Raw genomic sequence first — 11,537 nt, forward strand, 5'->3', positions numbered from 1 at the left:
CTTCCAACCCTTATATTCTATGAAGGTTTCATTTTTAGAAGGTACACAATATATACATTTTTGAAGTGATTTATTTTGAAAACTTTTCTGATTAGTTTTACAGCTATATCAGAAAATGAATGATTGTTTGGTTATTTCATTTACCAAAGGAAATTGAAGCAGATATTTATGAATATCATGGGAGGTGAACTATCTCCAATTCAACAGGTTAATCATTAATATTTGTAGGATTTTCTTGCCATACTGTATTAGGAGAAGAACATCACCACACAGACATTTAAATGGTTTTATTTAACTAAAACAACAACGTTATGTATTCTGGATTTTTTTCTTCAACAAACACACACATAATATTTTAACAAAACAAGCATATGAATTTTTGAATTTAGTTAAACATTCAAGTTTTTTAAAATCAGGTTTGTTTTTGTTAAAATTGTTGTTAACTAAAATAGTTAAATGAAATATTTAAAAAACCACAAAAATTAAATCGATTGTGTCAGCCAGGTCAAAGTGAGAAACTTAAATATTGGCTTCTGCAGCTAACTCAGTCGTCTTCACCTTCATTTTTCTGTTTGTCCATAATCTGGAAAAGAAAAATAAGCTTTCCTGCTTTGCCAGGTCCCAAACGATTTCTCGATTTGGAATGAATTAGTCCAAAGGAAGAAAATAGTCTTTCTACACCAGAAGAACCTACTGCTGTGAAAAGTGAGATCATCACTTCAACAGTCTCTGAATCCAAGTGCTTAAGTGACTTCCACCAGTTCACTGGTGTGACTTTCTTTAAAAGATCATCAGCAAACATGTATTTCTTGAATGGCTCTTATTCCCTAACTTGGTCTCCTTTATGGCCTGCTGCCATTATAGGTTTTCCCTTCTAGTGAGAGAATGGTATGGTAGATCTCAAATCAATGAAGATTACACTCAGAAAGACCTCAAGACTTCTGGAATATGCTGCTCAAACTGTTTCACTTTTGCTTCTACTGCTTGTCCCCCCCTTCTCACATTTATCTCCAGACTTCTTCTCCTTGCCCAGACCTATTCCGCGCCCAACAATCTTCTATTCATTGAACTTTCTGAAACTTTGCACTTTTAGAGAGAGGTAAGGGATTGACTCTGTGTACACAAATTTGCAGAGGGACAATAGGGTTGAGGTCTGTTATTTCTCACCTCTATATTTTATTTATTTACTTAAAAGCATTTTTGCTGTTAACAAGCATGTTATCTCCAGAGACACAAATCCACAGTTTGAGAACTTCAAAACTAAGCCCCTCTGATGGAATCTTCTAGACTGAGAACTGAGTCCCATTGGGTAGATAGAAAGATTAACCTAAATAATCTATACAGAAACCCCTGGAATCCCATAAGATTAGGTCCCTAATCCATGAACTATTGGAATTCATTTACAAACCTTTTCTTAATCATTACATGAATATATTGTCTCATTCTATAGAATTACAATTTATAATCCCTATTCCATGATGAGATATTTTTGAGCTATAATGTATCTTAATTAAAACCATCTTTAGATAGGGATTTTTCCCCTCAAAAAGCATTTTATCAAAAAAACCCAATTTAAATAAAAAATCCAATTTAAAAAAAAAATCATTGATTTTTATCCACCCCACACATAAATTAGAACTTGTAACTGATGATTGCCAATGCACAGCCAGCCACTGATTACCAGATAGCTCAGGAGCACATTAGGCATCAAATATTTTAAAAAGGCACTAGATGGGGAGTTATATAGGCCCATATTTACAAGATCAGATTTGGTCTCCTTACAGAGAGTTGGACGGTGAATAAGAACACAGGGCTATGAACAGGAGGAGAGAGAGCTTGGCAAAATGTTTCTGTGCTGTCATTCTGCCTTCAGAACAGCAATTACCCATTCTTCAAGCCTACTATTCCTTCCCAGAAGGAAGGTGTACACCCAAGGCTACCGGGAGATCACTTTGGCTGCCCAGGCACATCAGTTTGGGTTTTCCCATTAGCATGTGATAAGACCTTCTGCATCTTCACTGTTTATTACATGCTGTTCAGCACTGCAGTGGAACAATCACTTTGCCTCCTCCTGCAGAGAGAAGCCCAGGATGAAGACAGAGCTGTATAACACCACAACTATTAGTCCAGAGCTGTCGAACATTCTCCCTTCGGTGCAGGAAGAATTACTCCTCATAAGTTAATGACGCATTCTTAATCTTAAAGGATCGGAAAAGATTTGTTCAGGGATAACTAAATACAGTGACTCAAGATGTTAAAACTATCAATATATTTCAAAAACTGATCAAGGTCACTGGTCCCTCTGCTTTGAGATAAGTCTCATAACCAGCAGTGTCTATAATGGCACTCTCCAAAACTTTTTGAGACAGCTCTTTTCCCTTGGCTCTCAGCATAGTGTCTTCTGTAGTTGGCAAGAGAGAGACCAGCACTACTTTTTGTACTACTGTAGATATGCTGCCGGAACAGGAGGAAAAACAGATTCCAAGAAAAGCTGAACTATGGCAAGGCATCAGAACTCCTTGAAGTATTCTGTGCTTCAAGAACATACATTTTCCATGACTCTCCAGAATAACTACCTTGCTTCACATGCCTTTCCAACTGACCTTATATCAGAGCAGGTGACAATGCCACTCATTACTCAGCCCTTTCCTCACACTGCTTTGCTTTCTCCCAGTGGATTAGTTCTTGCCTGTTCTATCTCAGGTATCGCTAAGGTGCCTTTCATTGTGATATCTAAGCACTTAAATAATCACAAAAAGGAGGAATCAGATTTCTTCAGCAAATTCTGAAGACCTAAGGTTTACAAGCCGACTGTTGAGAAATACTGTACATCCTTTTCCGGGACTGCAAAGAGGGTCAGAATTCATAGCAACAGACAGGACAAACAGAAGCAGCTCTCCTGATACCAGCATCTGACTGACAAGATGGCTATACACATACACAGCATGCCATAACACTATATTGTAGCTACTATCTTACTAGATACATACATTATGCTTATCACCATAAGGATGCACACTAGCTCCCTGATTTTGGTGCCAGAGGGAAGAGGGAAAAAAAGTAACTGCCTTTGCCAAACAATAATGTGAGGAAAAGCACACAAGAAGAACATAGGCACTGCATCTGCTGTTGTGACTCAATATTCACACCAACAAGCACTCTGTTTTGGCACTTCCACAAAGACTGAAGCAGCTGCAAAGCCAGGCAGAGGACTCGCTCCCTGCATTTAATTATCTAAGTTAGCATACAGCACCCATCACTGTCATGTCTTAGCACTGGCACAAGTTGGTCAGTTTTATGAAGTGGGCAAGCGGTTGTAGTCTCATAATCTATTATGTCACAAAGTACTTTGCTCCTTGTTCTATTCAGTGAGTTTGCCCATAATGTTTCTCTCTGAGTAGAAACACAGTTTTCCTGGGGGTTATCAGAAGATTCATGTTGGAATATCTGTCTCCTATCCCAGCAGAAGTCTAGTGAGAAATGATGCTATACAAACCAGTTGCAAACCTCATTCTCCTGAGCTTATAAACAGTTATCTGGGTCCAGGTTTACAAGTCTAAAGCAAACAGATACCCCATAAGAAAGATGTATTGAGGTGGCATGAATCTTCAGTACCTGCCATATTCAGAGCAGCGTTCCTTCTGAGCTTGCCTCACAGAGTGGTTGTCACATCACCTTCAACTTCAGGGAACACTAAGAGGCTTGGCAGAAGGCAAGAGTGATGACAAAGCCCATATTAGGCACTTGTCAGTTAGGAATGGGTTTAAATATAAATTTATTATATTTAGATAAAGGGTGAAGGTACTGGCCTCAGCTTTGGGGAGCATCAAGTTCCAGGTCTAAATTACATGAGTGAGCCCAGTTAAGCTGGAGTCCAGCTTGTCTTATATTTTTACAGGTTACATTAAATACGTCTGCCAAAATAATCCTTATAGTCATTACAAAGTAAAACTTTGCCATTTCTAAAAGCAGAAACAAATGATTTAGAAGCTGGATAGCCAGACAGCCTGGTGACAACATACTGCACTGCTGGAAACTCCAGCTTAGCGTTCTAGACATTGTTATTCAAGGTATGAAATGAGCTAGAAGGGGAGCAGATCTAGTCTTTGGGCAAAGCAAGCAACGTATCACTGAGATGTCCCTTCCAGTTTATCAAAAAGTGACCTAGATGGTCTTAGACAAAAGCCTTGTCCATTTTAGTCCTCCTATACAGAAGGTACGAGTATGATTATGAGACTTACAACAAAATAGAATCATTAGAGTAAAATTCCACTACAACCACCACATTCTCTACAGTTTTATAGATCCTTAACTTCTAAACATGGCAGGGAAAAGTCAAAGGATAAATACTTGGCATAATTACATTCTGCTTCAGCAACTAAATTTAGTATTTATTATTAAATATCAGATCAGGAAACAGCGTATGTGCATTGTTGTTGTTATAGCTGTGTCAGTCTCAGGATATTAGAGACACAAAGTGGGTGAGGTATTATCTTTTATTGGACCAACTGCTGTTGGTGAGAAAAAGCTCCCAAGCTACACAGAAGACCACAGCGAGAGCTCTGTGTAGCCTGAGTTTGTCTCTCTCACCAACAGCAATTGGTCCAATAAAAGATATTACCTCGCACACCTTGTCTCTCTAAACAATAGGTTACTAAATTATTCTGAGGAACCCCATTTTCCCAAGGGACTGGAAGTGGAATACACAGCATTTCACATCCATGTCACCAGGAGTCCTTTATCAGATGTTCATACAGTGACTAGCACAAGGGGGCCCAACCTGGTTGTGGCCTTCAGACTATACTGCAGTATACATGTTAAATAATTTAACATTTTAATAACATTACATTGGCACTGACTAAATATTATCTTCAGTGATTTTGCCTATATCCCTCCAAGGGAGGCAGATCTTCTAGAAAAGTGGTTTCTTGACCCTTTTTGGCTCAGGACCAATTTATAAAATGTTGATAGCCTCTCGCAAGCCAGTAAACAGGCTGGGGGGGGGGGGAAGAAATGAGAGGTGTCAGGTTGCAGATCCCATCCCATCCCACCCCACCCCTGGAGTGGCAGTTCTGGTTCTGAAGGGCTGACTGGACTTGGCTCGCAACTCCAGGCACTGCAGCATCTGGGGTTGCAGCACCCCTCAAATTGGGCTCATGGTCACGATGGCAGCCCACTCCAGGCAGCCCCCGTGGCACCAGAGACACAGCAGCCACCACGGGACACCACGAAAGATTCTGGCGACCCAATTTCAGGTCACAACCCGGTGGGGCTGAGAAACCCGGTTCTAGAACAGCTCATGCCCCATCACCGCTGGCCGGGCAAAGCCTGTTACAACACACGACCCGCGTTGCAGCCCAGTTACAAACACGGAGCCGGTCACGGGGCTTGCCCTCCTTTTCAACAACAAGGGGGGGACTCAGACTTTGTTCCTCCCCTGCCACGGCCTGTTTCCGACCAGGCAGCTGCGTCTCCGTGGGTCACGGCTGTGAACCAGTCCCACCGGGGACACTGCCCGAAGCGAGAGGTTTTCCTACGCCCGACGCCAGGCTCCAAGCCGGCCGACTCCCGCCCCAGCGCCGAGGCACCAACAGCAAAGGGGCTTCGGGGCCGCTATAAACCGCAGGGCCACGGGCTGAGCCGGGGGGGGGGCGGGCGCTGCACGGCGGGCGCGGGGAGAAGACCGGGAAAGCAGCCGCCGCCTCTGCGCCATAACCCGGGGCCGGCTGCGGCCCGCCCCCCTCGCGCAGGGCCCGCGGGCGGAGGCCGCAGCCGGGGTCGGCGGGGCCTTACTCGCGCTCCCCCCCCCCCCGCGCCTCCGCGGCCGCGTGCGAAGCGCGTTATCCCCCCCCCCCCGGGGAGGAGGGGGGGGGCGGAGGCCGCCCGCGGTGACTCAGGGAACCCGTCCCCAGCGCGAGCTCCAGCCTGGGGCCCAGCGCAGCGGCCCGTAGCGCAGGCCCGGGCCCAGCACCGAGCCGCCACGCGGCGCCGCCCGGGGCGGGGGGCTGGTTTCGGGGCGGGGGGGGGGAGCCCCTCGGAGGGGGCCCCGCCCCGTGGCGGCCCAGGCCGGGCCCGGCGGGACGCTCCCCTCAGGGCCGGGCCCGCGCGGCCTTGACCCCGCGGGGTGGGGGCGGCGCTCGGCCCGTTCACTCACCGGCTCCGGCTGAACCCGCGGCCTCCACCGCTGCTGCGACCGCGCCGCCTCGCCTCCTACGACACCGCCCCACAGGCCGCCGGCTCCCGCCTGCCGCGCGGGCTGCTGGGAGACGCAGTCCCCCGAGCGGCCTCCGCCCATTGGCCGCCGCGGGGGAGGGGACTACAACTCCCGGCAGGCCCCGCGCGGGAGCCGGCCTCCTGCGCACCACGCGCTGCACGCAAGGACGGGGGGGGGCGGGTGCGACGGACGGGGTCAAAGGTCTCCTCACTGGGAATGGGGCCTTATGGGGTAGACTCCCCGGGGGGGGAGGGCCCAGAATGGGGGGGGGGTGTTAAACCCCCTCACTGGGGTCGGGGGCAGGGAACAGGGTGAGGGTGGCTAAGCCCTGTGACTAACCTGGGTCCTGAATTGGGCCGCAAGGAAGATTTTAAACAGAACTCGTGGGAGCTGGCTGGAACGGGGGGCCGCTCAAATCCTGTCCGAGAGGAGAGCCCCTCTTTGCCTCGCGGCCAGGACTGTCCCGTCTCCACCTCCCACAAAGCCTCGAGCCCCCTGTGACGGGTTGGGTCACAGAAACCCCCTGGGAGCCGCCCCCTGATGTGCCAAGGCTACTTCTGCCCCTGCTTTCCGGCCCTGCCGGCTGAGGACTCCAGCGCCCTGCCCGCTTTGAGCCAGAGCCGCTAGCCTGCTGCAAACCCAGACCCAGGTCTGAACCACGTCCCCGAACAGCTGTAGGCTTAACTGAAAGCAGCTTACAGAAGCGTGCCTGTCCTTGACACTCAGATGCCCAACTCCCCATGGGGCCCAAACCCTGAATAAATCCATTTTACATAAGCTTTATACAGGGTAAACTCATAAGTTGTTCGCCCTCTATAACACTGATAGAGAGAGATACACAGCTGTTTGCCCCCCCCCCCCCCCAAGTACGAATACATACTCTGGGTTAATTAATAAGTAAAGTGATTTTATTAAATACAGAAAGTAGGATTTAAGTGTTCCCAAGTAGTAACAGACAGAACAAAGTGAATTACCAAGCAAAATAAAATAAAACCTGCAAGTCTATGTCTAATAAAACTGAATACAGACAAAACCTCACCAGTTCCAGTAAGCTTCCCTTTGCAGACTAATCTCCTTCTAGTCCCGGTCCAGCAATCACTCACACCCCCTGTGGTTATTGTCCTTTGTTCCAGTTCCTTTCTTGGGGGTGGAAAGGCTCTCTCTCTAGCCAGCTGAAGACAAAATGGAGGAGTCTTAAATAGACTCTCTCCTATGCAAAGTCCAGCTCCAAGGTGGAGTTCTGGAGTCTCCTGGGCAAGTCACAGGTCCATGCAAGACTCACAGTTTTTACGGACAGAAGCCATTGCCCACCTGGCATCTTGAACGTCTCCAGGAAGACTTCTTATGTGGACTGGAGCCTTCCAAGATGCACTGTTCCTTAAGTGCTTCTTGATTGGGCACTTAACTTTGTGAAGTCCTTTCTCCAGGAACTGACCAAATGCTCTACTAAGGTTATTTAGAAATCAAGCCAGTACACGGCCAATATTCATAACTTCGAATACAAAAATGATACATGCAAACAAATAGGATTGATAGATTCAGTAGATCATAACCTTTACAGAGATATGTTACATGGCATATGTAGCATAGAACATATTCCAGTTATGTCATATATATTCATAAGCATATTTCCATAAAGCCTTATGGGGGGCACCGTCACACCCGTTCTATGTCAGGGTTTCTGAAACCTCTACATGTGACTGGGAGGGGCCGACCCCCAGGACTTGAGAAGATTCATTACTGGAGAATAGGTCATCCACCCACTATGAATGGATCTAGAAGCTCAGCGAGAGGCGTAGACCTTTCTGCAGGGCATGGGGAGCTATGGAATCATGGACGTTAGAGAGAAATCACAAAGTTTGTATTCTGCTTCTGACAAGTACTGGGTTAAATTCATTCTCCATGTGATAGGAAAGGTCAGGACATGAGACTCAATCTGGCCTCTCCAGCAGGCACCCTCCCTGAAGCTGGCAGGAAGCTGTGCCAATCTGGAAAGGATGCCACAGAGGAGGTTAAAAGGGAAACAGCTAGTTCACATGAAATCAGCTGCAGAAAACACAGGCAGCCTTTTGCCAAAGCCTGATGAGCTGGCAGTTTCAGAACAGGCCTGCACGGAGCTGCTGCGGCTGCCTTTGCCCAGATGCTGCTTCCTTGTTTGGAGTTCTCCTCCCCACTTTCTGCAGCCATCGCTGCACTAGAATAGGACAGAACAAGAAATCCACGAGTTATGACCTAAAAATTCATGTGTTGAGGCCGGCACATGCAGTGCAGCTTTCCCAGCAGGCACTGGGGATCTGCAAACTGGCCTAGTTAGTGGCAAATTCAAGGGATTGGAATCTGGCTAGGAACCAAGAGGTTTAGAGGCTGGGTTAGAGCAGAAGATCCAGAGTGTGGATTCTCAAGTTCTGTTCCTGGTTCCTCACTGCTTGAGTCTGGGCAGGTCACTTCACTTCTTTGCCTCAGTTTCCTCACCAGAGAGAGCGAGAGAGCAGAATGGAGCTCGTCTCCTTAGCAGAGCTGCAAGGGTGAGTTTGTAAAGTGCTGCCCAGGCTTCTTAAGTCTAGCTCTGCAAAGTCAGGCGGGGAATCTCCTGAGAACTGACTCGTGGTTTTGAAGCATCCGGGTTCCTGCCTCTGCCTGAAACTGGAAATGAGGCCATTTCTCCTGACCTTTTGGAAACTGAACAAGTATGTATTTACAGTTCGCTTTTAGCCTTGGACAGCGACTGGAGGGTCTGGGCTTGTTCCAAGCCACCTCTGTCCACCCAAAGCTGGGAAGGTGCCCATGCGGGTGCCCACTCCTAGTGATTCCTTTGTTGCACGCTGCAGTTTTAAGAAACATCCCGATGGCTTTCAGGAAGTCTGGCTCTGGGGGCAGCAAGGCAGGGGCAGGAAAGTGGTGGAGCAGCACAACGGGTGTAGAAGCCCTGCCTTCCCTTCAGAAAAGCGCCTGGTTTCGGAAGCAGTGAAGGAAACAGCTATCGTTGCTTATAGGCCCCAAGCCAGAGGAGTCTAGAATGTTTTTCATGGACCTTTGAAATTACCCACAGCTGCTCTTATGATTTGTAGGACCCCAAAATATCAGCCAGGGAAAAACAGCATGGAGTTGCCTCCTCGCCTATGCCTGCTGCTAATGAGAAATGGTCTGTGTCAGAAAGCTGCCCTGGGATGAGGGCTCTATGGCAACAGAAGCCCAAGTGATTGTTTCTCTCTCTATAAGCCTTGTAGCTGGAAAGATTTGTGTGTTCACAGCAAGGCCCCGCTGCTGTCGCTACCGAGCCACTCCTAGCCCACACCTGATTCACAATGACTCTTTCCTTGTTGGCCTGCGCAGAGTCTTTATGGGCTAGAGATCAGAGCATAGGGCTCAGTTTGAGATTCTGCCATTGACTCACCATCTGGGCCTAGGCAAGACTCTTAATCTCTTTGTGCCTCAGGTTTCTTACCTGTCCAATGGGGCCAAGAATAACTTGCCTTCTTCAAGAGGGAAGGGCATGAGGCCGGATTCCTCTATGTGTGTACTGGGCTTCCAGCAGGGAAGGAGCTGAATGTTATTTCCTTTATTTGTGGTGAAGGGCAGCTGTGATGGTCCCATGGCAAATAACAAAACAAACAAAGGCCCAGCTCAGCTGATGCTGATTTCCAGCTGGAATCCAGTTGGTGCCTGCAATCTTTGAGGACCACAGAGCCTGCTCAGCTGCCCCAGCGCTCTCTTTACAGACAGGCTCTTGTTCTCAGTGGAGTTTTACTGGGAGCTGACACCTGTTTCATTTATTTGCCCAGTTGAGTCTCAGGCCTTAGAATTCAGCCAATAAAAACCCAGCTATGTACACTTAGGACTCAGTCCTCAGCCAATGGAAAGTCTGGCACTGGCTGCAGTGGATTTGGGTTAGGCCCACTGGCGCTATGCTGCCCAGCCTGCTTTGGAAAGATATTGCAGTACCCAGATAACTGCATCGCAGCCAGCTAACCAAGCACCACCTGTCCCCTTCCCTGGGTGGCTAGGGCAGCTGGGCCCTTCCTAGTGACAAGTGAACATGCAGGGGACTTGCAGGCAGAAGCAGAGGACAAGTTGTGGGAGAAGAGGGAAGATCCCTGGTTTGACTGTGAACCCTGCACTGCATCAGGTGCTGCTCTGCCCCCTGGAGCCAATGCATGGGCTGTTCCCCTCCCATCAGTCCGCAGGGTCCCTCTGGGACTGGCACACGGACTGAGCCCTGCTATATACAAGTGGAAGGAAAATCTGAGGCTTTCCGCACTCACAGGCTTCTTGGAGCATTGCAGGGCTTGCCAGCATGGCCTGTGGGGTTTTCCACCTGCAGATGGTATCGTTTTAATTCCTCCTGCTGGAGGCCCACGATCCATCAACCTCAGGGCTGGATTTGTGACATGGTGCTAACTTAAGGCCTCTGATGTCTTTATGTGTGAATTTGTGATGGCAAGAACTCACCTCCCAGCCTCCACCCCAAGAGCCAACCTAACACCTGATGTGTCCTCTGTTGGAACAGATCTAACAGGATGTTTCAGGGGCATGGAGGAGGGTTCTGAGGTACACACCATGGTTCAATTCCCTACTCTGCCACTGTGTGACCCAGTGTGACCCAGGGCAAGTCACCAGCCTCTCTGTGCCTCACTTCCCCAGCTATCTCCCAGCCCTTGTGTGTTGTTGATTTAAATTCTAAGCCCTTGGAGGCAGGGACTGCCTCTGTGTCTGTGCAGCTCCTGGCACAATGGGGCCTTGAACGCAGTTCGGCCTCTAAAGTGCTACTGAAATACAACTAATAGTGAGTCATTTTTAGTTCCATTAAAAAGCATCACTCCTGGGTGTAAGGCAGCCTGTGCGGCTGTGCTGGATGCAGCGCAAAGGTCTAATAAAATTCATGGTTTTGCTCCATGGCTGCAGCGGTGTTAACAGGCCACTTCACCGTGGCTGGTCCCTTCAAACATGTGTTAACCGCTCATGTGAACAATCTGGTCCACATTGGATCGAGCTGTGACACTCCGAGTTCCTTTCCCAGGCCTGAAGCAGAGCTCGGGGTAAGCTCAGAGCTCGTCTCTCTCACCCACAGAAGTTGGTCCAATAAAAGACATTCCCTGCCCCACCTTGCATCTAATAAAATCCGTGTTATGGGCCCGTGGCTCCTTCCCACAGTTGCTGCTTGGGGGGATGGGGGGGACAGGGGGAGTTCAGCTCTCTCTGCACTGTCCCAGTCTCTTCCTGGGAGCAGTAGTACTGGGAGAGGGACACCACTGCTCCTTACTCTGCCTCCAGGGTCCGTGCTGGGAGGGTCCCCCGCCCCCCATCTGACCACCCTCCCTCCATG

The 11,537-nt window shown here is 48.6% G+C and overlaps 1 protein-coding gene across 2 annotated transcripts in view; it reads right to left on the bottom strand.

Annotated features, from left to right (window-relative positions):
• The window catches only part of THRAP3 (thyroid hormone receptor associated protein 3), a 78,537-nt gene extending 72,241 nt beyond the window's left edge, over window positions 1-6,296 (bottom strand). For both annotated transcript variants that reach the window (XM_048825709.2, XM_048825710.2), the window contains exon 1: window positions 6,155-6,296. The gene's annotated coding sequence lies outside the window, so the exon portion shown is untranslated. The remainder of the gene's footprint in view (window positions 1-6,154) is intronic.
• Between the last annotated feature and the right edge of the window lie 5,241 nt (window positions 6,297-11,537).

The sequence above is a fragment of the Caretta caretta genome, chromosome 19 (genome assembly GCF_965140235.1).
Source record: "Caretta caretta isolate rCarCar2 chromosome 19, rCarCar1.hap1, whole genome shotgun sequence".
Taxonomy (NCBI): Eukaryota; Metazoa; Chordata; order Testudines; family Cheloniidae; genus Caretta; species Caretta caretta.